Source organism: Bufo gargarizans, chromosome 3 (genome assembly GCF_014858855.1).
Source record: "Bufo gargarizans isolate SCDJY-AF-19 chromosome 3, ASM1485885v1, whole genome shotgun sequence".
In the NCBI taxonomy this organism is placed as follows: Eukaryota; Metazoa; Chordata; class Amphibia; order Anura; family Bufonidae; genus Bufo; species Bufo gargarizans.
This window is the reverse complement of record NC_058082.1, coordinates 5,674,036-5,697,630: the sequence shown is the minus strand read 5'-3', so window position 1 is coordinate 5,697,630 and position 23,595 is coordinate 5,674,036.

Genomic DNA, 23,595 nt, shown 5'->3' with positions numbered 1-23,595 from the left:
TCCTCCGTGTGTCATCTGTATTCCATGGACGCTGCTGAGGTCCGTGCGTTTCCGTGTGTCATCTGTATTCCATGGACGCTGCTCAGGTCCGTGCGTCCTCCGTGTGTCATCTGTATTCCATGGACGCTGCTCAGGTCCGTGCGTCCTCCGTGTGTCATCTGTATTCCATGGACGCTGCTCAGGTCCGTGCGTCCTCCGCGTGTCATCTGTATTCCATGGACGCGGCTCAGGTCCGTGCGTCCTCCGCGTGTCATCTGTATTCCACGGACGCTGCTCAGGTCCGTGCGTCCTCCGTGTGTCATCTGTATTCCATGGACGCTTCTCAGGTTCGTGCGTCCTCCGTGTGTCATCTGTATTCCATGGACGCTGCTCAGGTCCGTGCGTCCTCCGCGTGTCATCTGTATTCCATGGACGCTGCTCAGGTCCGTGCGTCCTCCGCGTGTCATCTGTATTCCATGGACGCTGCTCAGGTCCGTGCGTCCTCCGCGTGTCATCTGTATTCCATGGACGCTGCTCAGGTCCGTGCGTCCTCCGCGTGTCATCTGTATTCCATGGACGCTGCTCAGGTCCGTGCGTCCTCCGCGTGTCATCTGTATTCCATGGACGCTGCTCAGGTCCGTGCGTCCTCCGCGTGTCATCTGTATTCCATGGACGCTGCTCAGGTCCGTGCGTCCTCCGTGTGTCATCTGTATTCCATGGACGCTGCTCAGGTCCGTGCGTCCTCCGTGTGTCATCTGTATTCCATGGACGCTGCTCAGGTCCGCGCGTCCTCCGTGTGTCATCTGTATTCCATGGACGCTGCTCAGGTCCGTGCGTCCTCCGTGTGTCATCTGTATTCCATGGACGCTGCTCAGGTCCGTGCGTCCTCCGTGTGTCATCTGTATTCCATGGACGCTGCTCAGGTCCGTGCGTCCTCCGTGTGTCATCTGTATTCCATGGACGCTGCTCAGGTCCGCGCGTCCTCCGTGTGTCATCTGTATTCCATGGACGCTGCTCAGGTTCGTGCGTCCTCCGTGTGTCATCTGTATTCCATGGACGCTGCTCAGGTCCGTGCGTCCTCCGTGTGTCATCTGTATTCCATGGACGCTGCTCAGGTCCGTGCGCCCTCCGTGTGTCATCTGTATTCCATGGACGCTGCTCAGGTCCGTGCGTCCTCCGTGTGTCATCTGTATTCCACGGACGCTGCTCAGGTCCGTGCGTCCTCCGTGTGTCATCTGTATTCCACGGACGCTGCTCAGGTCCGTGCGTCTCCATGTGTCATCTGTATTCCACGGACGCTGCTCAGGTCCGTGCGTCCTCCGTGTGTCATCTGTATTCCATGGACGCTGCTCAGGTCCGTGCGTCCTCCGTGTGTCATCTGTATTCCATGGACGCTGCTCAGGTCCGTGCGTCCTCCGTGTGTCATCTGTATTCCATGGACGCTGCTCAGGTCCGTGTGTCATCTGTATTCCATGGACGCTGCTCAGGTCCGTGCGTCCTCCGTGTGTCATCTGTATTCCATGGACGCTGCTCAGGTCCGTGCGTCCTCCGTGTGTCATCTGTATTCCATGGACACTGCTCAGGTACGTGTGTCCTCCGTGTGTCATCTGTATTCCAAGGACGCTGCTCAGGTCCGCGCGTCCTCCGTGTGTCATCTGTATTCCATGGACGCTGCTCAGGTCCGCGCGTCCTCCGTGTGTCATCTGTATTCCATGGACGCTGCTCAGGTCCGCGCGTCCTCCGTGTGTCATCTGTATTCCATGGACGCTGCTCAGGTCCGTGCGTCCTCCGTGTGTCATCTGTATTCCACGGACTCTGCTCAGGTCCGTGCGTCCTCCGCGTGTCATCTGTATTCCATGGACGCTGCTCAGGTCCGTGCGTCCTCCGTGTGTCATCTGTATTCCACGGACGCTGCTCAGGTCCGTGCGTCCTCCGTGTGTCATCTGTATTCCATGGACGCTGCTCAGGTCCGTGCGTCCTCCGGGTGTCATCTGTATTCCATGGACGCTGCTCAGGTCCGTGCGTCCTCCGTGTGTCATCTGTATTCCATGGACGCTGCTCAGGTCCGTGCGTCCTCCGTGTGTCATCTGTATTCCATGGACGCTGCTCAGGTCCGTGCGTCCTCCGTGTGTCATCTGTATTCCATGGACGCTGCTCAGGGTCCGTGCGTCCCCCGTGTGTCATCTGTATTCCATGGACGCTGCTCAGGTCCGTGCGTCCTCCGTGTGTCATCTGTATTCCATGGACGCTGCTCAGGTCCGTGCGTCCTCCGTGTGTCATCTGTATTCCATGGACGCTGCTCAGGTCCGTGCGTCCCCCGTGTGTCATCTGTATTCCATGGACGCTGCTCAGGTCCGTGCGTCCTCCGTGTGTCATCTGTATTTCATGGACGCTGCTCAGGTCCGTGCGTCCTCCGTGTGTCATCTGTATTCCACGGACGCTGCTCAGGTCCGTGCGTCCTCCGTGTGTCATCTGTATTCCACGGACGCTGCTCAGGTCCGTGCGTCCTCCGTGTGTCATCTGTATTCCACGGACGCTGCTCAGGTCCGTGCGTCCTCCGTGTGTCATCTGTATTCCATGGACGCTGCTCAGGTCCGTGCGTCCTCCGTGTGTCATCTGTATTCCATGGACGCTGCTCAGGTCCGTGCGTCCTCTGTGTGTCATCTGTATTCCATGGACGCTGCTCAGGTCCGTGCGTCCTCCGGGTGTCATCTGTATTCCACGGACGCTGCTCAGGTCCGTGCGTCCTCCGTGTGTCATCTGTATTCCACGGACGCTGCTCAGGTCCGTGCGTCCTCCGTGTGTCATCTGTATTCCACGGACGCTGCTCAGGTCCGTGCGTCCTCCGGGTGTCATCTGTATTCCACGGACGCTGCTCAGGTCCGTGCGTCCTCCGTGTGTCATCTGTATTCCACGGACGCTGCTCAGGTCCGTGCGTCCTCCGTGTGTCATCTGTATTCCATGGACGCTGCTCAGGTCCGTGCGTCCTCCGTGTGTCATCTGTATTCCACGGACGCTGCTCAGGTCCGTGCGTCCTCCGTGTGTCATCTGTATTCCACGGACGCTGCTCAGGTCCGTGCGTCCTCCGTGTGTCATCTGTATTCCACGGACGCTGCTCAGGTCCGTGCGTCCTCCGTGTGTCATCTGTATTCCATAGACGCTGCTCAGGTCCGTGCGTCATCTGTATTCCATGGACGCTGCTCAGGTCCGCGCGTCCTCCGTGTGTCATCTGTATTCCATGGACGCTGCTCAGGTCCGTGTGTCCTCCGTGTGTCATCTGTATTCCATGGACGCTGCTCAGGTCCGTGCGTCCTCCGCGTGTCATCTGTATTCCATGGACGCTGCTCAGGTCCGTGCGTCCTCCGTGTGTCATCTGTATTCCATAGACGCTGCTCAGGTCCGTGCGTCATCTGTATTCCATGGACGCTGCTCAGGTCCGCGCGTCCTCCGTGTGTCATCTGTATTCCATGGACGCTGCTCAGGTCCGTGTGTCCTCCGTGTGTCATCTGTATTCCATGGACGCTGCTCAGGTCCGTGCGTCCTCCGCGTGTCATCTGTATTCCATGGACGCTGCTCAGGTCCGTGCGTCCTCCGTGTGTCATCTGTATTCCATGGACGCTGCTCAGGTCCGCGCGTCCTCCGTGTGTCATCTGTATTCCATGGACGCTGCTCAGGTCCGTGCGTCCTCCGTGTGTCATCTGTATTCCATGGACGCTGCTCAGGTCCGTGCGTCCTCCGTGTGTCATCTGTATTCCATGGACGCTGCTCAGGTCCGTGCGTCCTCCGTGTGTCATCTGTATTCCACGGACGCTGCTCAGGTCCGTGCGTCCTCCGTGTGTCATCTGTATTCCATGGACGCTGCTCAGGTCCGTGCGTCCTCCGGGTGTCATCTGTATTCCTGGACGCTGCTCAGGTCCGTGCGTCCTCCGTGTGTCATCTGTATTCCATGGACGCTGCTCAGGTCCGTGCGTCCTCCGTGTGTCATCTGTATTCCATGGACGCTGCTCAGGTCCGTGCGTCCTCCGTGTGTCATCTGTATTCCATGGACGCTGCTCAGGTCCGTGCGTCCCCCGTGTGTCATCTGTATTCCATGGACGCTGCTCAGGTCCGTGCGTCCTCCGTGTGTCATCTGTATTCCATGGACGCTGCTCAGGTCCGTGCGTCCTCCGGGTGTCATCTGTATTCCACGGACGCTGCTCAGGTCCGTGCGTCCTCCGTGTGTCATCTGTATTCCACGGACGCTGCTCAGGTCCGTGCGTCCTCCGTGTGTCATCTGTATTCCACGGACGCTGCTCAGGTCCGTGCGTCCTCCGGGTGTCATCTGTATTCCACGGACGCTGCTCAGGTCCGTGCGTCCTCCGTGTGTCCATCTGTATTCCACGGACGCTGCTCAGGTCCGTGCGTCCTCCGTGTGTCATCTGTATTCCATGGACGCTGCTCAGGTCCGTGCGTCCTCCGTGTGTCATCTGTATTCCACGGACGCTGCTCAGGTCCGTGCGTCCTCCGTGTGTCATCTGTATTCCACGGACGCTGCTCAGGTCCGTGCGTCCTCCGTGTGTCATCTGTATTCCACGGACGCTGCTCAGGTCCGTGCGTCCTCCGTGTGTCATCTGTATTCCATAGACGCTGCTCAGGTCCGTGCGTCATCTGTATTCCATGGACGCTGCTCAGGTCCGCGCGTCCTCCGTGTGTCATCTGTATTCCATGGACGCTGCTCAGGTCCGTGTGTCCTCCGTGTGTCATCTGTATTCCATGGACGCTGCTCAGGTCCGTGCGTCCTCCGCGTGTCATCTGTATTCCATGGACGCTGCTCAGGTCCGTGCGTCCTCCGTGTGTCATCTGTATTCCATAGACGCTGCTCAGGTCCCGTGCGTCATCTGTATTCCATGGACGCTGCTCAGGTCCGCGCGTCCTCCGTGTGTCATCTGTATTCCATGGACGCTGCTCAGGTCCGTGTGTCCTCCGTGTGTCATCTGTATTCCATGGACGCTGCTCAGGTCCGTGCGTCCTCCGCGTGTCATCTGTATTCCATGGACGCTGCTCAGGTCCGTGCGTCCTCCGTGTGTCATCTGTATTCCATGGACGCTGCTCAGGTCCGCGCGTCCTCCGTGTGTCATCTGTATTCCATGGACGCTGCTCAGGTCCGTGCGTCCTCCGTGTGTCATCTGTATTCCATGGACGCTGCTCAGGTCCGTGCGTCCTCCGTGTGTCATCTGTATTCCATGGACGCTGCTCAGGTCCGTGCGTCCTCCGTGTGTCATCTGTATTCCACGGACGCTGCTCAGGTCCGTGCGTCCTCCGTGTGTCATCTGTATTCCATGGACGCTGCTCAGGTCCGTGCGTCCTCCGTGTGTCATCTGTATTCCATGGACGCTGCTCAGGTCCGTGCGTCCTCCGTGTGTCATCTGTATTCCATGGACGCTGCTCAGGTCCGTGCGTCCTCCGTGTGTCATCTGTATTCCATGGACGCTGCTCAGGTCCGTGCGTCCCCCGTGTGTCATCTGTATTCCATGGACGCTGCTCAGGTCCGTGCGTCCTCCGTGTGTCATCTGTATACCATGAACGCTGCTCAGGTCCGTGCGTCCTCCGTGTGTCATCTGTATTCCATGGACGCTGCTCAGGTCCGTGCGTCCCCCGTGTGTCATCTGTATTCCATGGACGCTGCTCAGGTCCGTGCGTCCTCCGTGTGTCATCTGTATTTCATGGACGCTGCTCAGGTCCGTGCGTCCTCCGTGTGTCATCTGTATTCCACGGACGCTGCTCAGGTCCGTGCGTCCTCCGTGTGTCATCTGTATTCCACGGACGCTGCTCAGGTCCGTGCGTCCTCCGTGTGTCATCTGTATTCCACGGACGCTGCTCAGGTCCGTGCGTCCTCCGTGTGTCATCTGTATTCCACGGACGCTGCTCAGGTCCGTGCGTCCTCCGTGTGTCATCTGTATTCCATGGACGCTGCTCAGGTCCGTGCGTCCCTCCGTGTGTCATCTGTATTCCATGGACGCTGCTCAGGTCCGTGCGTCCTCTGTGTGTCATCTGTATTCCATGGACGCTGCTCAGGTCCGTGCGTCCTCCGGGTGTCATCTGTATTCCACGGACGCTGCTCAGGTCCGTGCGTCCTCCGTGTGTCATCTGTATTCCACGGACGCTGCTCAGGTCCGTGCGTCCTCCGTGTGTCATCTGTATTCCACGGACGCTGCTCAGGTCCGTGCGTCCTCCGGGTGTCATCTGTATTCCACGGACGCTGCTCAGGTCCGTGCGTCCTCCGTGTGTCATCTGTATTCCACGGACGCTGCTCAGGTCCGTGCGTCCTCCGTGTGTCATCTGTATTCCATGGACGCTGCTCAGGTCCGTGCGTCCTCCGTGTGTCATCTGTATTCCACGGACGCTGCTCAGGTCCGTGCGTCCTCCGTGTGTCATCTGTATTCCACGGACGCTGCTCAGGTCCGTGCGTCCTCCGTGTGTCATCTGTATTCCACGGACGCTGCTCAGGTCCGTGCGTCCTCCGTGTGTCATCTGTATTCCATGGACGCTGCTCAGGTCCGTGCGTCCTCCGTGTGTCATCTGTATTCCATGGACGCTGCTCAGGTCCGTGAGTCCTCCGTGTGTCATCTGTATTCCATGGACGCTGCTCAGGTCCGTGCGTCCTCCGTGTGTCATCTGTATTCCATGGACGCTGCTCAGGTCCGTGCGTCCTCCGTGTGTCATCTGTATTCCATGGACGCTGCTCAGGTCCGTGCGTCCTCCGTGTGTCATCTGTATTCCATGGACGCTGCTCAGGTCCGTGCGTCCTCCGTGTGTCATCTGTATTTCATGGACGCTGCTCAGGTCCGTGCGTCCTCCGTGTGTCATCTGTATTCCATGGACGCTGCTCAGGTCCGTGCGTCCTCCGTGTGTCATCTGTATTCCATGGACGCTGCTCAGGTCCGTGCGTCCTCCGTGTGTCATCTGTATTCCATGGACGCTGCTCAGGTCCGTGCGTCCTCCGTGTGTCATCTGTATTCCATAGACGCTGCTCAGGTCCGTGCGTCATCTGTATTCCATGGACGCTGCTCAGGTCCGCGCGTCCTCCGTGTGTCATCTGTATTCCATGGACGCTGCTCAGGTCCGTGTGTCCTCCGTGTGTCATCTGTATTCCATGGACGCTGCTCAGGTCCGTGCGTCCTCCGCGTGTCATCTGTATTCCATGGACGCTGCTCAGGTCCGTGCGTCCTCCGCGTGTCATCTGTATTCCATGGACGCTGCTCAGGTCCGCGCGTCCTCCGTGTGTCATCTGTATTCCATGGACGCTGCTCAGGTCCGTGCGCCCTCCGTGTGTCATCTGTATTCCATGGATGCTGCTCAGGTCCGTGCGTCCTCCGTGTGTCATCTGTATTCCACGGACGCTGCTCAGGTCCGTGTGTCCTCCGTGTGTCATCTGTATTCCATGGACGCTGCTCAGGTCCGTGTGTCCTCCGTGTGTCATCTGTATTCCATGGACGCTGCTCAGGTCCGTGCGTCCTCCGTGTGTCATCTGTATTCCATGGACGCTGCTCAGGTCCGCGCGTCCTCCGTGTGTCATCTGTATTCCATGGACGCTGCTCAGGTCCGTGCGTCCTCCGTGTGTCATCTGTATTCCATGGACGCTGCTCAGGTCCGTGCGTCCTCCGTGTGTCATCTGTATTCCATGGACGCTGCTCAGGTCCGTGCACCCTCCGTGTGTCATCTGTATTCCATGGACGCTGCTCAGGTCCGTGCGTCCTCCGTGTGTCATCTGTATTCCATGGACGCTGCTCAGGTCCGTGCGTCCTCCGTGTGTCATCTGTATTCCATGGACGCTGCTCAGGTCCGTGCGTCCTCCGTGTGTCATCTGTATTCCATGGACGCTGCTCAGGTCCGCGCGTCCTCCGCGTGTCATCTGTATTCCATGGACGCTGCTCAGGTCCGTGCGTCCTCCGTGTGTCATCTGTATTCCATGGACGCTGCTCAGGTCCGTGCGTCCTCCGTGTGTCATCTGTATTCCATGGACGCTGCTCAGGTCCGTTCGTCCTCCGTGTGTCATCTGTATTCCATGGACGCTGCTCAGGTACGTGTGTCCTCCGTGTGTCATCTGTATTCCACGGACGCTGCTCAGGTCCGTGCGTCCTCCGTGTGTCATCTGTATTACACGGACGCTGCTCAGGTCCGTGCGTCCTCCGTGTGTCATCTGTATTCCACGGACGCTGCTCAGGTCCGTGCGTCCTCCGTGTGTCATCTGTATTCCATGGACGCTGCTCAGGTCCGTGCGTTCTCCGTGTGTCATCTGTATTCCATGGACGCTGCTCAGGTCCGCGCGTCCTCCGCGTGTCATCTGTATTCCATGGACGCTGCTCAGGTCCGCGCGTCCTCCGCGTGTCATCTGTATTCTATGGACGCTGCTCAGGTCCGCGCGTCCTCCGTGTGTCATCTGTATTCCATGGACGCTGCTCAGGTCCGCGCGTCCTCCGCGTGTCATCTGTATTCCATGGACGCTGCTCAGGTCCGCGCGTCCTCCGCGTGTCATCTGTATTCCATGGACGCTGCTCAGGTCCGTGCGTCCTCCGCGTGTCATCTGTATTCCATGGACGCTGCTCAGGTCCGCGCGTCCTCCGCGTGTCATCTGTATTCCATGGACGCTGCTCAGGTCCGCGCGTCCTCCGCGTGTCATCTGTATTCTATGGACGCTGCTCAGGTCCGCGCGTCCTCCGTGTGTCATCTGTATTCCATGGACGCTGCTCAGGTCCGCGCGTCCATCCGCGTGTCATCTGTATTCCATGGACGCTGCTCAGGTCCGTGCGTCCTCCGGGTGTCATCTGTATTCCACGGACGCTGCTCAGGTCCGTGTGTCCATCCGTGTGTCATCTGTATTCCATGGACGCTGCTCAGGTCCGTGTGTCCTCCGTGTGTCATCTGTATTCCACGGACGCTGCTCAGGTCCGTGCGTCCTCCGTGTGTCATCTGTATTCCAGGACGCTGCTCAGGTCCGTGCGTCCTCCGTGTGTCATCTGCTATTCCCTCGACGCTGCTCAGGTCCACGTGGCGTCCTCCGTGTGTCATCTGTATTCACATAGACGCTGCTCAGGTCCGTGCGTCCTCCGTGTGTCATCTGTATTCCATAGGGACGCTGCTCCAGGTCCGTAGCGTCCTCCGTGTGTCATCTGTATTCAATGGACGCTGCTCAGGTCCGTCGCGTCCTCCGTGTGTCATCTGTATTCCATGGACGCTGCTCAGGCTCCGGGCGTCCTCCGTGTGTCATCTGTATTCCATGGACGCTGCTCAGTCCGTGCGTCCTCCGGTGTCGATCTGTATTCATGGACGCTGCTCAGGTCCGTGCGTCCTCCGTGTGTCATCTGTATTCCATGGACGCTGCTCAGGTCCGTGCGTCCTCCGTGTGTCATCTGTATTCCATGGACGCTGCTCAGGTCCGTGCGTCCTCCGTGTGTCATCTGTATTCCATGGACGCTGCTCAGTCCGTACGCGTCCTCCGTGTGTCATCTGTATTCCTATGGACGCTGCTCAGGTCCGTGCGTCCTCCGTGTGTCATCTGTATTCCATGGACGCTGCTCAGGTCCGTGCGTCCTCCGTGTGTCATCTGTATTCCATGGACGCTGCTCAGGTCCGTGCTCGTCCTCCGTGTGTCATCTGTATTCCATGGACCGCTGCTCAGGTCCGTGCGTCCTCCGTGTGTCATCTGTATTCCATGGACGCTGCTCAGGTCCGTGCGTCCTCCGTGTGTCATCTGTATTCCATGGACGCTGCTCAGGTCCGTGCGTCCTCCGTGTGTCATCTGTATTCCATGGACGCTGCTCAGGTCCGGCGTCCTCCGTGTGTCATCTGTATTCCATGGACGCTTGCTCAGGTCCGTGCGTCCCTCCGGTGTCATCTGTATTCCATGGACGCTGCTCAGGTCCGTGCGTCCTCCGTGTGTCATCTGTATTCCAATGGACGCTGCTCAGGTCCGTGCGTCCTCCGTGTGTCATCTGTATTCCATGGACGCTGCTCAGGTCCGTGCGTCCTCCGTGTGTCATCTGTATTCCATGGACGCTGCTCAGGTCCGTGCGTCCTCCGTGTGTCATCTGTATTCCATGGACGCTGCTCAGGTCCGTGTGTCCTCCGTGTGTCATCTGTATTCCATGGACGCTGCTCAGGTCCGTGCGTCCTCCGTGTGTCATCTGTATTCCATGGACGCTGCTCAGTCCGTGCGTCCTCCGTGTGTCATCTGTATTCCTTGCGCTGCTCAGGTCCAGGCGTCCTCCGTGTGTCCACCTCCCCGCTGCTCAGGTCCCGTCTACCTGGTGTCATCTGTATTCATGGACGCTGCTCAGGTCCGTGCGTACTCCGTGTGTCATCTGTATTCCATGGACCTGCCTCAGGTCCGTGCGTCCTCCGTGTGTCATCTGTATTCCATTGGACGCTGCTCAGGTCCGTGCGTCCCTCCGTGTGTCATCTGTATTCCAGGACGCTGCTCAGGTCCGTGCGTCCTCCGTGTGTCATCTGTATTCCATGGACGCTGCTCAGGTCCGTGCGTCCTCCGCGTGTCATCTGTATCCCTGGACGCTGCTCAGGTCCGTGCGTCCTCCGTGTGTCATCTGTATTCCATGGACGCTGCTCAGGTCCGTGCGTCCTCCGTGTGTCATCTGTATTCCATGGACGACTGCTCAGGTTCCGTGCGTCCTCCGTGCTGTCATCTGTATTCCATGGACGCTGCTCAGGTCCGTGCGTCCTCCGTGTGTCATCTGTATTCCATGGACGCTGCTCAGGTCCGTGCGTCCTCCGTGTGTCATCTGTATTCCACTGGACGCTGCTCAGGTCCGTGCGTCCTCCGTGTGTCATCTGTATTCCATGGACGCTGCTCAGGTCCGTGCGTCCTCCGTGTGTCATCTGTATTCCATGGACGCTGCTCAGGTCCGTGCGTCCTCCGTGTGTCATCTGTATTCCATGGACGCTGCTCAGGTCCGTGCGTCCTCCGTGTGTCATCTGTATTCCATGGACGCTGCTCAGGTCCGTGCGTCCTCCGTGTGTCATCTGTATTCCATGGACGCTGCTCAGGTCCGTGCGTCCTCCGTGTGTCATCTGTATTCCATGGACGCTGCTCAGGTCCGTGCGTCCTCCGTGTGTCATCTGTATTCCATGGACGCTGCTCAGGTCCGTGCGTCCTCCGTGTGTCATCTGTATTCCACTGGACGCTGCTCAGGTCCGTGCGTCCTCCGTGTTGTTATCTGTATTCCATGGACGCTGCTCAGGTCCGTGCGTCCTCCGTGTGTCATCTGTATTCCATGGACGCTGCTCAGGTCCGCGCGTCCTCCCGTGTCATCTGTATTCCATGGACGCTGCTCAGGTCCGTGCCGTCCTCCGCGTGTCATCTGTATTCCATGGAGCGCTGCTCAGGTCCGCGCGTCCTCCGTGTGTCATCTGTATTCCATGGACGCTGCTCAGGTCCGCGCGCCTCCGTGTCATCTGTATTCTATGGACGCTGCTCAGGTCCGCGCGTCCTCCGTGTGTCATCTGTATTCCATGGACGCTGCTCAGGTCCGCTGCGTCCTCCGCGTGTCATCTGTATTCCATGGACGCTGCTCAGGTCCGCGCGTCCTCCGCGTGTCATCTGTATTCCATGGACGCTGCTCAGGTCCGCGCGTCCTCCGCGTGTCATCTGTATTCTATGGACGCTGCTCCAGGTCCGCGCGTCCTCCGTCGTGTCATCTGTATTCCATGGACGCTGCTCAGGTCCGTGCGTCCTCCGTGTGTCATCTGTATTCCATGGACGCTGCTCAGGTCCGCGCGTCCTCCGTGTGTCATCTGGATTCCATGGACGCTGCTCAGGTTCCGTGCGTTCCTCCGTGTGTCATCTGTATTCCATGGACGCTGCTCAGGTCCGCGCGTCCTCCGTGTGTCATCTGTATTCCATGGACGCTGCTCAGGTCCGTGCGTCCTCCGTGGTCATCTGTATTCCATGGACGCTGCTCAGGGGGGTCCCCCCCCACCCGTTGCGTCCTCCGTGTGTCATCTGTATTCCATGGACGCTGCTCAGGTCCGTGCGTCCTCCGTGTGTCATCTGTATTCCATGGACGCTGCTCAGGTCCGTGCGTCCTCCGGTGTCATCTGTATTCCATGACGCTGCTCAGGTCCGTGCGTCCTCCGTGTGTCATCTGTGATTCCATGGACGCTGCTCAGGTCCGTGCGTCCTCCGTGTGTCATCTGTATTCCATGGACGCTGCTCAGGTCCGTGCGTCCTCCGTGTGTCATCTGTATTCCGATGGACGCTGCTCAGGTCCGTGCGTCCTCCGTGTGTCATCTGTATTCCATGGACGCTGCTCAGGTCCGTGCGTCCTCCGTGTGTCATCTGTATTCCATGGACGCTGCTCAGGTCCGCGCGTCCTCCGTGTGTCATCTGTATTCCATGGACGCTGCTCAGGTCCGCGCGTCCTCCGTGTGTCATCTGTATTCCATGGACGCTGCTCAGGTCCGCGCGTCCTCCGTGTGTCATCTGTATTCCATGGACGCTGCGCAGGTCCGCGCGTCCTCCGCGTGTCATCTGTATTCCATGGACGCTGCTCAGGTCCGCGCGTCCTCCGCGTGTCATCTGTATTCCATGGACGCTGCTCAGGTCCGTGCGTCCTCCGCGTGGTCATCTGTATTCCATGGACGCTGCTCAGGTCCGTGCGTCCTCCGTGTGTCATCTGTATTCCATGGACGCTGCTCAGGTCCGTGCGTCCTCCGTGTGTCATCTGTATTCCATGGACGCTGCTCAGGTCCGTGCGTCCTCCGTGTGTCATCTGTATTCCATGGACGCTGCTCAGGTCCGCGCGTCCTCCGTGTGTCATCTGTATTCCATGGACGCTGCTCAGGTCCGTGCGTCCTCCGTGTGTCATCTGTATTCCATGGACGCTGCTCAGGTCCGTGCGTCCTCCGTGTGTCATCTGTATTCCATGGACGCTGCTCAGGTCCGTGCGTCCTCCGTGTGTCATCTGTATTCCATGGACGCTGCTCAGGTCTGTGCGTCCTCCGTGTGTCATCTGTATTCCATGGACGCTGCTCAGGTCCGTGCGTCCTCCGTGTGTCATCTGTATTCCATGGACGCTGCTCAGGTCCGTGCGTCCTCCGTGTGTCATCTGTATTCCATGGACGCTGCTCAGGTCTGTGCGTCCTCCGTGTGTCATCTGTATTCCATGGACGCTGCTCAGGTCCGTGCGTCCTCCGTGTGTCATCTGTATTCCATGGACCCTGCTCAGGTCCGAGCGTCCTCCGTGTGTCATCTGTATTCCATGGACGCTGCTCAGTTGAAGTGCGTCCTCCGTGTGTCATCTGTATTCCATGGACGCTGCTCAGGTCCGCGCGTCCTCCGGGTGTCATCTGTATTCCATGGACGCTGCTCAGGTCCGTGCGTCCTCCGTGTGTCATCTGTATTCCATGGACGCTGCTCAGGTCTGTGCGTCCTCCGTGTGTCATCTGTATTCCATGGACGCTGCTCAGGTCCGTGCGCCCTCCGTGTGTCATCTGTATTCCATGGACGCTGCTCAGGTCTGTGCGTCCTCTGTGTGTCATCTGTATTCCATGGACGCTGCTCAGGTCCGTGCGTCCTCCGTGTGTCATCTGTATTCCATGGACGCTGCTCAGGTCCGTGCGTCCTCCGTGTGTCATCTGTATTCCATGGACGCTGCTCAGGTCCGTGCGTCCTCCGTGTGTCATCTGTATTCCATGGACGCTGCTCAGGTCCGTGCGTCCTCCGTGTGTCATCTGTATTCCATGGACAGGCCAAACACAGATGTCATCCGTGAATTTTAATGGACCCACAGACTTCAACGGGCGTGTTTGGTCCAAAAGCAGATAAAGCCTAAATTTGCTTACTGAAATGTATCTTTACTTGAGTCTAAAGGCAGCGCACACAAAGGGTTAATGTCTTGCTCTTCCCGTCACCCACCAGGCAGACATGTCTTTTTCAGGGAGAGATATACTGTATGTGCTGCCTTTGGACTCGAGGAAAGATACATTTCGGTAAGAAAATTTAGACTTTCCTCAACGTTCTTCAGGCAGCACAACACAAAGGGATCTGAAAAGCAGCATTATATGGGGGGAGGGGGGGGGGCGGCAATCACAGACTTAGGCCTCATGCACACAACCGTTGTCGTGTTCCGTTCCGCAAAATGGGGTTCCGTTGTTTCGTGATCTGTTTCCGTTTTTGTTTCCGTGTGTCATCCTTTATTTTTGGAGGACCACCGGACATAAAGGAAAGTAAAAGAAAAGTCTAAGTCAAGTTTGCCATGCAAATGAAAGGAAAAAAAAAACGGACGCGGATGTCAATCTTGTGTGCCTCCGCGTTTTTTCACGGTCCCATTGACTTGAATGGGTCCGCGAACAGTTTTCCGTGAAAAAAATAGGACAGGTTATATTTTTTTTACGGACTGGAACCACGGATCACAGATGACAAACGGTGCATTAGCCGAGTTTTCAATGGACCCATTTAAAGTCAATGGGTCCACAGAAAATCACGAAAAACGGAACCGTGAACAACGGACCGCAAAACACTGCCCCCAGCGGCATCCATAGCCATACAGTAATGTGAAAGAGGCCAAAAGGGAGAGATCGGCTCCTGTTCTGTGTTTAGAGCCGCACCTGGTTTTGGCTTAAAATCACTGATGGAAATCACTGACCGAACACTGAAGGTGAAGATGGCCTAAAACAGCATTTTTAGTCTAAAAACAGGTGCAAGCACTTTAGTGAATGTGCCGCAGAGTAAGGCCTCATGCACACGACCGTTGTGTGCATCCGTGGCCGTTGTGCCGTTTTCCGTTTTTTTTTCGCGGACCAATTGACTTTCAATAGGTCCGTGGAAATATCGGAAAATGCACCGTTTTGCAGCCGAGGCCGTGATCCGTGTATCCTGTCCGTCAAAAAAATATGACCTGTCCTATTTTTTTGACGGACAACGGTTCACGGACCCATTCAAGTCAATGGGTCCGTGAAAGAACACGGATGCACACTAGATTGGCATCCGTGTCCGTGATCCGTGGCCGTAGGTTACTTTCATACAGACGGATCCGAAGATCCGTCTGCATAAAAGCTTTTTCAGATCTAAGTTTTCACTTCGTGAAAACTCATATCCGACAGTATATTCTAACACAGAGGCGTTCCCATGGTGATGGGGGCGCTTCTAGTTAGAATGCACTACAAACTGTGTACATGACTGCCCCCTGCTGCCTGGCAGCACCCGATCTCTTACAGGGGGCTGTGATCCGTACAATTAACTCCTCAGGTGCCGCACCTGAAGGGGTTAATTGTACTATCATATCCCCCTGTAAGAGATCAGGGCTGCCAGGCAGCAGGGGGCAGACCCCCCCCCTCCCCAGTTTGAATATCGTTGGTGGCACAGTGTGCGCCCCCCATTGGGCCCCCCCTTCCTCCCTCTATTGTTAGAAATCGTTGGTGGCACAGTGTGCGCCCACCATCGCCCCCCCCTCCCTCCCTCTATTGTAATAAATCGTTGGTGGCACAGTGTGCGCCCACCATCGCCCCCCCTCCCTCCCTCTATTGTAATAAATCGTTGGTGGCACAGTGTGCACCCCCCATCGGCCCCCCCCCTCCCTCTATAGCAGTAGCAACATTGGTGGCAGTGTGCGGCCTCCCATCTCCCCCCCCCCCCGATCATTGGTGGCAGCGTGGTTCCGATCGGAGTCCCAGTTTAATCGCTGGGGCTCCGATCGGTAACCATGGCAACCAGGACGCTACTGCAGTCCTGGTTGCCATGGTTACTTAGCAATAGTACAATAGTAGAAGATTCATACTTACCTGTTGGCAGCTGCGATGTTCGTGTCCGGCCGGGAGCTCCTCCTACTGGTAAGTGACAGGTCTGTGCGGCGCATTGCTAAAGAACTGTCACTTACCAGTAGGAGGAGCTCCCGGCCGGACACAGACATCGCAGCAGCAAGCAGGTAAGTATGAATCTTCTACTGTTGTACTATTGCTAAGTAACCATGGCAACCAGGGCTGCAGTAGCTTCCTGGTTGCCATGGTTACCGATCGGAGCCCCAGCGATTAAACTGGGACTCCGATCGGAACTACGCTGCCACCAATGATCGGGGGGGGGGGGGGGTATATGGGAGGCCGCACACTGCCACCAATGTTGTTACTGCTATAGAGGGAGGGGGGGGGGGTGATGGTGGGCGCACACTGTGCCACCAACGATTTATAACAATAGAGAGAGGGGGGGGGCCCGATGGTGGGCGCACACTGTGCCACTAACGATATTCAAACTGGGGAGGGGGGGGGTCTGCCCCCTGCTGCCTGGCAGCCCTGATCTCTTACAGGGGGATATGATAGTACAATTAACCCCTTCAGGTGCCGCACCTGAGGAGTTAATTGTGCTGATCACGGCCCCCTGTAGGAGATCGGGTGCTGCCAGGCAGCAGGGGGCAGTCATGTACACAGTTTGTAGTATATTCTAACTAGAAGCGTCCCCATCACCATGGGAACGCCTCTGTGTTAGAATATACTGTCGGATATGAGTTTCACGATGTAGCTCATATCCGACAGTATATTCTAACATAGAGGCGTTCCCATGGTGATGGGGACGCTTCAAGTTATGTTCGGGTGTCCGCCTGGCCGTGCGGAGGCGTGCGGATCTGTCCAGACTTATAATGTAAGTCAATGGGGACGGATCCGTTTGAAGATGACACACTGTGGCTCAATTTTCAAACGGATCCGTCCCCCATTGACTTTCAATGTAAAGTCTGGACGGATCCGTCTGAGGCTACTTTCACACTTAATGTTTTAACAATATAATGCAGACGGATCCGCTCTGAACGCAAGTGTGAAAGTAAAGGGACTCCAGACTTTACATTGAAAGTCAATGGGGACGGATCCGTTTGCAATTGCACCATATTGTGTCAACGTCAAACGCATCCGTCCCCATTGACTTGCATTGTAATTCAGGACGGATCCGCTTGGCTCCGCACGGCCAGGCGGACACCAAAACGACTTTTTTTTCATGTCCGTGGATCCTCCAAAAATCAAGGAAGACCCACGGACGAAAAAACGGTCACGGATCACGGACCCCGTTTTTGCGGACCGTGAAAAAAAACTGTCGTGTGCATGAGGCCTAAGGCTACATGCACACAACCATTGTGTGTTTTGCGGTCCGCAAATCGCGGATTCGCAAACCACGGATGGTGTCCGTGTGCGTTCTGCAAATTGCGGAACGGCATGGACAGCCTTTAATATAACTGCCAATTCTTGTCCGCAAAGCGCGGACAAGAATAGGACAGGTTATATTTTTTTTGCGGCCACAGAGCAACGGATGCGGACAGCACGCGGGGTGCTGTCCGCATCTTTTGCGGCCCCATTGAAGTGAATAGGTCCGCATTCGAGCCGCCAAAACTGCGGCTCGGATGTGGACCAAAACAATAGTGATGTGCATGAGGCCTAAGGCGTCTTGCACACAAATGTTTTTCTTTTCTGTTTACATTCTGTTTTTTGCGTTCCGTATTTTTTGCGGATCGCAAAATTCTGAAAAAGCCATACGGTTGTGTGCAAGAGGCCTTAGGCTGTGGTCGCAGCTGTCCGACACGCGGTTCTTCACAGGTCTGATGACTATGGGACGAGGACAGGTGGCATCTCATTAGGTTTCCAGTAGAGTCCACCATGTGACATCGTGACTTGTCTTCTGAGACCAGTGATATGGACACTGGGGAACAGATCGGATCTTCCAGATCATGTGAAGGACACGGAAGAGTTAGAATTAGGTCACCAGTGGATTCCTATGTGAGCTGACAATCTAGCAGCCCCCAGTAGAGGCGGGGGAGGGGGCACAGCCGGAGTTCTGCTCCTGTCCGCCCTCCTCACCCTCCACTATGTGTGAAAAACGGACGACATCCGGATACAGTGTTGCTTGGAGATGTCGATTGTTTTTCTTTACACACAGGAAAAACACATCCTGCACAATCCGGACAGAGAAAAACGCACGCACTGAACGCAGGCGCAGGAGAAAGATTAATTTAACTTGTGTGCAAAATCATCAGTTTTTCCTGAACAGATCCTGACACCGGCCTCTCTCACACGGTCAGTATTCGGTCAGTATTCGGTCAGTATTTGTAAGCCAAAGCCAGAAGTCGGTCCGAAACACAGAAGAGGCGCAAATCCTTCTATTCTACCTTTTCTCTGTAGGCTCCACCTCTGGTTTTGGCTTTGAAATACTGACCAAATACTGACCAAATCCTGACCATATACTGACCATATACTGACCAAATCCTGACCAAATCCTGACCAAATCCTGACCAAATCCTGACCAAATCCTGACCAAATCCTGACTGTGTGAAAAAGGCCACAATCCGTATCGCTCGTGTGAATGAGGCCTTAGGTCTGTATCACATACAGTGGGGAAAATACGCATTAGATACAGCGGCGATTTCACACGTTTTTTCGCCTACAATGAATGGAGAGTCTGTAATGTTTATTGTACGTGCAGTTCATCTGTGAGAGACAGAATCTACACAACATCCAGAAAATCACATTGAATGAATATACCGCCACACACACTGTTCTCCTAAATATACCGCCACACGCTGTTCTCTTGAATATACCGCAATGCACTGTTCTCCTGAATATACCGCAATGCACTGTTCTCCTGAATATACCGCCACACAATGTTCTCCTGAATATACCGCCACACACTGTTCTCCTGAATATACCGCCACACACTGTTCTCCTGAATATACCGCCACACAATGTTCTCCTGAATATACCGCCACACACTGTTCTCCTGAATATACCGCCACACACTGTTCTCCTGAATATACCGCCACACAATGTTCTCCTGAATATACCGCCGCACACTGTTCTCCTGAATATACCGCCGCACACTGTTCTCCTGAATATACCGCCACACACTGTTCTCCTGAATATACCGCCACACACTGTTCTCCTGAATATACCGCCACACACTGTTCTCCTGAATATACCGCCACACACTGTGCTCCTGAATATACCGCCACACACTCTTCTCCTGAATATACTGCCACACACTGTTCTCCTGAATATACCGCCACACACTGTTCTCCTGAATATACCGCCACACACTGTGCTCCTGAATATACCGCCACACACTCTTCTCCTGAATATACTGCCACACACTGTTCTCCTGAATATACCGCCACACACTGTTCTCCTGAATATACCGCCACACACTGTTCTCCTGAATATACCGCCACACACTGTGCTCCTGAATATACCGCCACACACTCTTCTCCTGAATATACTGCCACACACTCTTCTCCTGAATATACTGCCACACACTGTTCTCCTGAATATACCGCCACACACTGTTCTCCTGAATATACCGCCACACACTGTTCTCCTGAATATACCGCCACACACTGTGCTCCTAAATATACCCCCACACGCTGTTCTCCTGAATATACCGCCACACACTGTGCTCCTAAATATACCCCCACACGCTGTTCTCTTGAATATACCGCAATGCACTGTTCTGAATATACCGCCACACACACTGTTCTTCTAAGTACACCACAACACACTGTGCCTCATCACAGTATAACGAGGAGAAATGTGTGTGAGGCGGTATATTCAGAAGTACAGTGTGTGGCGTTATATTCAGGAAAACATTGTATAGTTTTATTTATACAGTGTGTGTGGCGGTATATATACTGTATAATTTTTTCCTGCGATTGCGTTCAGTGCATGCGTTTTTCTCTGTCCGGATTGTGCAGTATGTATATCCGGATGTCGTCCGTTTTTCACACGAGCCCCATTCACTTCTACAGAGCCGTACCTGGTGAGAAACGCACAATATGGAAGATGCTGCGATTCTTCTGGACACAGAGATGGCGAGTGAGAAGTGATGTGCACAGACCTGGCGCGATGAATGGTCAGGACGCTGCGTGTTCACAGCGCGCATCACGTCCGGACAGAAAACTCACTTATGTGACAGAGGCCGAAATGTCCACATCACTAAACGCTGCCATTAGAAAGTACAACTTGTCCGCCAATAAGAACGAGCCCTCATCCGGCTGTGAGGCGAAAAATAAAAACGTTACGGCAAATACAATACAAATATATAATAATAAAAGAGTCAGAACAGCGAGAAGAAGAAAGGTGAAGAGGAAGCGGAGCCTGAGCCGTGTCCTCATGTGTCACATAGTGGAGGGTGAGGAGGGCGGACAGGAGCAGAACTCCGGCTGTGCCCCCTCCCCCGCCTCTACTGGGGGCTGCTAGATTGTCAGCTCACATAGGAATCCACTGGGGACCTGATTCTAACTCTTCCGTGTCCTTCACATGATCTGGAAGATCCGATCTGTTCCCCAGTGTCCATATCACTGGTCTTAGAAGACAAGTCACAATGTCACATGGTGGACTCTACTGGAAACCTAATGAGATGCCACATGTCCTCGTCCCATAGTCATCAGACCTGTGAAGAACCGCGTGTCGGACAGCTGCGAACACAGCCTAAGGCCTCATTGAGACGTCCGTGTTCGTGCTCAAATCTGTGAGCAGGTGTTCAGTGACAGTGATGGTCGGTTCGCAGTGTTCGCCATCTTTAGTAAGGTAGACTCACCCGTCCGGCGATGCACAGGTAAGCCCTTACTTGTGTCTGTGCCGGGAGCTGGTCTGAAATCAAACGCAGTCACCGGGAGCAGGCAGTTCCGAGAACAGCCCGATAAAGACCCCCAGCGGCATCCATGAAGCTGTCTGTGAAGGATCCGTGTTGGGTTCGTGTCTCCTTTTTTTGCTGTCCGTGTTGCATCCGTGTTTCACTGACACTGAACAGCTGAATTTTTTTTTTTTAAAGCATCTCTTCTTATTGATCCATGAAACACGGATGGCATCCATGTTGCATCCGTGGTTTTCACGGACTCATTGACTATAATGGGCGTGAGGGATCCGGGAACACAGATTAAGATAGGACATGCATCCGTGATGAAAACACACATTAAAATGAATGGGGAGGTGTGCGGTCCGTGGAGAACACGTACCGCACACGTCAGTGAAACACTGACGTCTAAATGAGGCTAAACTCTGCGGCACCTTCACATTGCAGCTGTTTTAGGTCATCTTCACCTTCAGTGTTCGGTCAGTGATTTCCATCAGTGCGGCTCTAAACACAGAACAGGAGCCGATCTTTCCCTTACACCTGATGTCTGTGGAGGCTTCAATCCTGGTTTAGGCCTCATGCACACGGAAGTTTTTTTTTGCGGTCCGCAAAAACGGTTTCCGTTGTTCCGTGATCCGTGTCCGTTTTTTCTTACGTGGGTCTTTCCTGATTTTTGGAGGATCCACGGACATGAAAAATGAAAAAAATATCTAAGTCAAGTTTGCCTTTGAAATGATAGGAAAAAACGGATGCGGATGACAATCTTGTGTGCATCCGTGATTTTTCACGGACCCATTGACTTGAATAGGTCTGTGAACCGTTGTCCGTGAAAAAAATAGGACAGGTCATATTTTTTTCACGGCCTGGAAACATGGATCACGGACGCGGATGCCAAATGGTGCATTTTCCGATTTTTCCACGGACCCATTGAAAGTCAATGGGCCCGCAAAAAAACCCTGAAAACGGTACGGCCGCGGATGCACACAACGGTCGTGTGCATGAGGCCTAAGGCTCACAATCACTGATGGAAATCACTGACCAAACACTGAAGTGTGAACGAGGCCTTAGACAGTCTTATTTTGTAGTCGCATTCACACTTTTCGGATCCGCAATACACCCGGCCGGCACCCCCATAGAACAGCCTATTCTTGTCCACAGCGGAAGTTTGGGGGCGAACTCCAGAAATGCGGATGCGGACAGCACACTGTCCGCATCCATTCCTGCCCTATAGAGAATGAATGGGTCCGCACCCGTTCCAGATAATTGTAGAACGGGAGCGGACCCATTGTACGGACGTCTGAATGGACCCTTACTGCTGAAATTGCACCGGTTTTGGAGGCTTTTGCTATTTAGATTTTTTTAGACTATATCAGAAGTTTTCTGCCTTTTGTGACTTTTTCCGACCTATTTATGTAGATGCACCTTTTTTTACGCCTGAATTAGGGATCGACCGATTATCGGATTTACCGATATTATCGGCCGATATTCAGGATTTTGAACACTATCTGTATCGGCATCTATTTTGCCGATATTCCGATAGCGTATGGGGAACACAGATCGCGCTGCTGACAGCGCTCTCCGTGTTCCCCTCAGCAGCACAGGGGAGAAGGAAGCAGTGTCTCCTCCCCCTGTGCTGCTGCTGCTGCTGCCGCCAATGAGAGGACAGGGGACAGGAGGAGGGGAGGAGCTATGGCCACTGCTCCACCAATGAAGATTAATCTATCATTCATTCATATACAGGAGGCGGGAGCTGCAGGATCACATAGCCGGCTCCCGACCTCTATGACAAGTAGCTGCGATCTGCGGTAGTTAACTCCTCAGGTGCCGCGGATCGCAGCCAGCTCCCGCCTCCTGTATATGAATAAATTAGAGATTAAGCTTCATTGGTGGCGCAGTGCGCCCCCCCAAGCCCCCCAGTATCAGACATTGGTGGCGCAGTGCGCCCCCCCCCAGTATTAAGCATTGGTGGCGCAGTGCGCCTCCCCCCCAAGCCCCCCCAGTATTAAGCATTGGTGGCGCTGTGCGCCCCCCCCCCCCCCCCACCCCACCCCCCCAGTATTAAGCAGTGGTGGCGCATAGGGCCCCCCCACCTCAGTCGCAGTGCGCCCCTCCACAGGATCCCCTCTCCCTTGCTCCTCCGATCGGAGCCCCAGCAGTGTAAGGCTGGGGCTCCGATCGGTTACCATGGCAGCCAGGACGCTATTGAAGCCCTGGCTGCCATGATAAGCTCCATGCTGCTGTGTGCACAGAGCACAGGGCAGCAGGGAAAGTGTGAGCTCCTATTCACCCTGATAGATCTCTATCAGGGTGAATAGGACAAGGGTTCTAGTCCCTAAGGGGGCTAAAAGTTAGTTTAAAAAAAAAAAAGTTACAAAAAAAATAATAAAAACACCAAAATATTAAATATAAATGAAAAAGAAAGATTTACAAAAAAAAAATACACATTAACAATAAACATTAATTTTCAGCAGATTTGTGGGAATTTTTTTTTTTTTTTCAAAAATGAAAATTCCCAGAATATCGGTATAAATTATCGGCTATCGGCCTGAAAGTTCACAAATTATCGGTATCGGTATCGGCCCTAAAAAATCAATATCGGTCGATCCCTAGCCTGAATTTGTCACATGAAGTGAACACCTCGCCCCCGCACTGAATCCTGACCGGTCAGTTCTCTGGGTCTGCGCACATGAGCGACATTTATTATGTATCATTTCTGCGTTCATGAAACATGGCGGCACGTTCTATGTTCTAGGTTTTTCACGCAGCCCCGGCCCCACAGAAGTGAAAGGGGCTTCAATAAAAAACACATTACATACATTATCACCTCATATTCAACAATTACACAGAAAAAGACAAGACAAAAAGTAAGTAAAGTAAAGACGGAACAGAACAGAACAGAACAGAACAGCGCTCGCCAACTCTGACTGCGACATATACAATATACGGTAATAACTAATATCACATTTGATAGGATAAAAAATATAAGTTCCTTAGCAAATATATAGAGATGAGCGAATCGAAGCTGA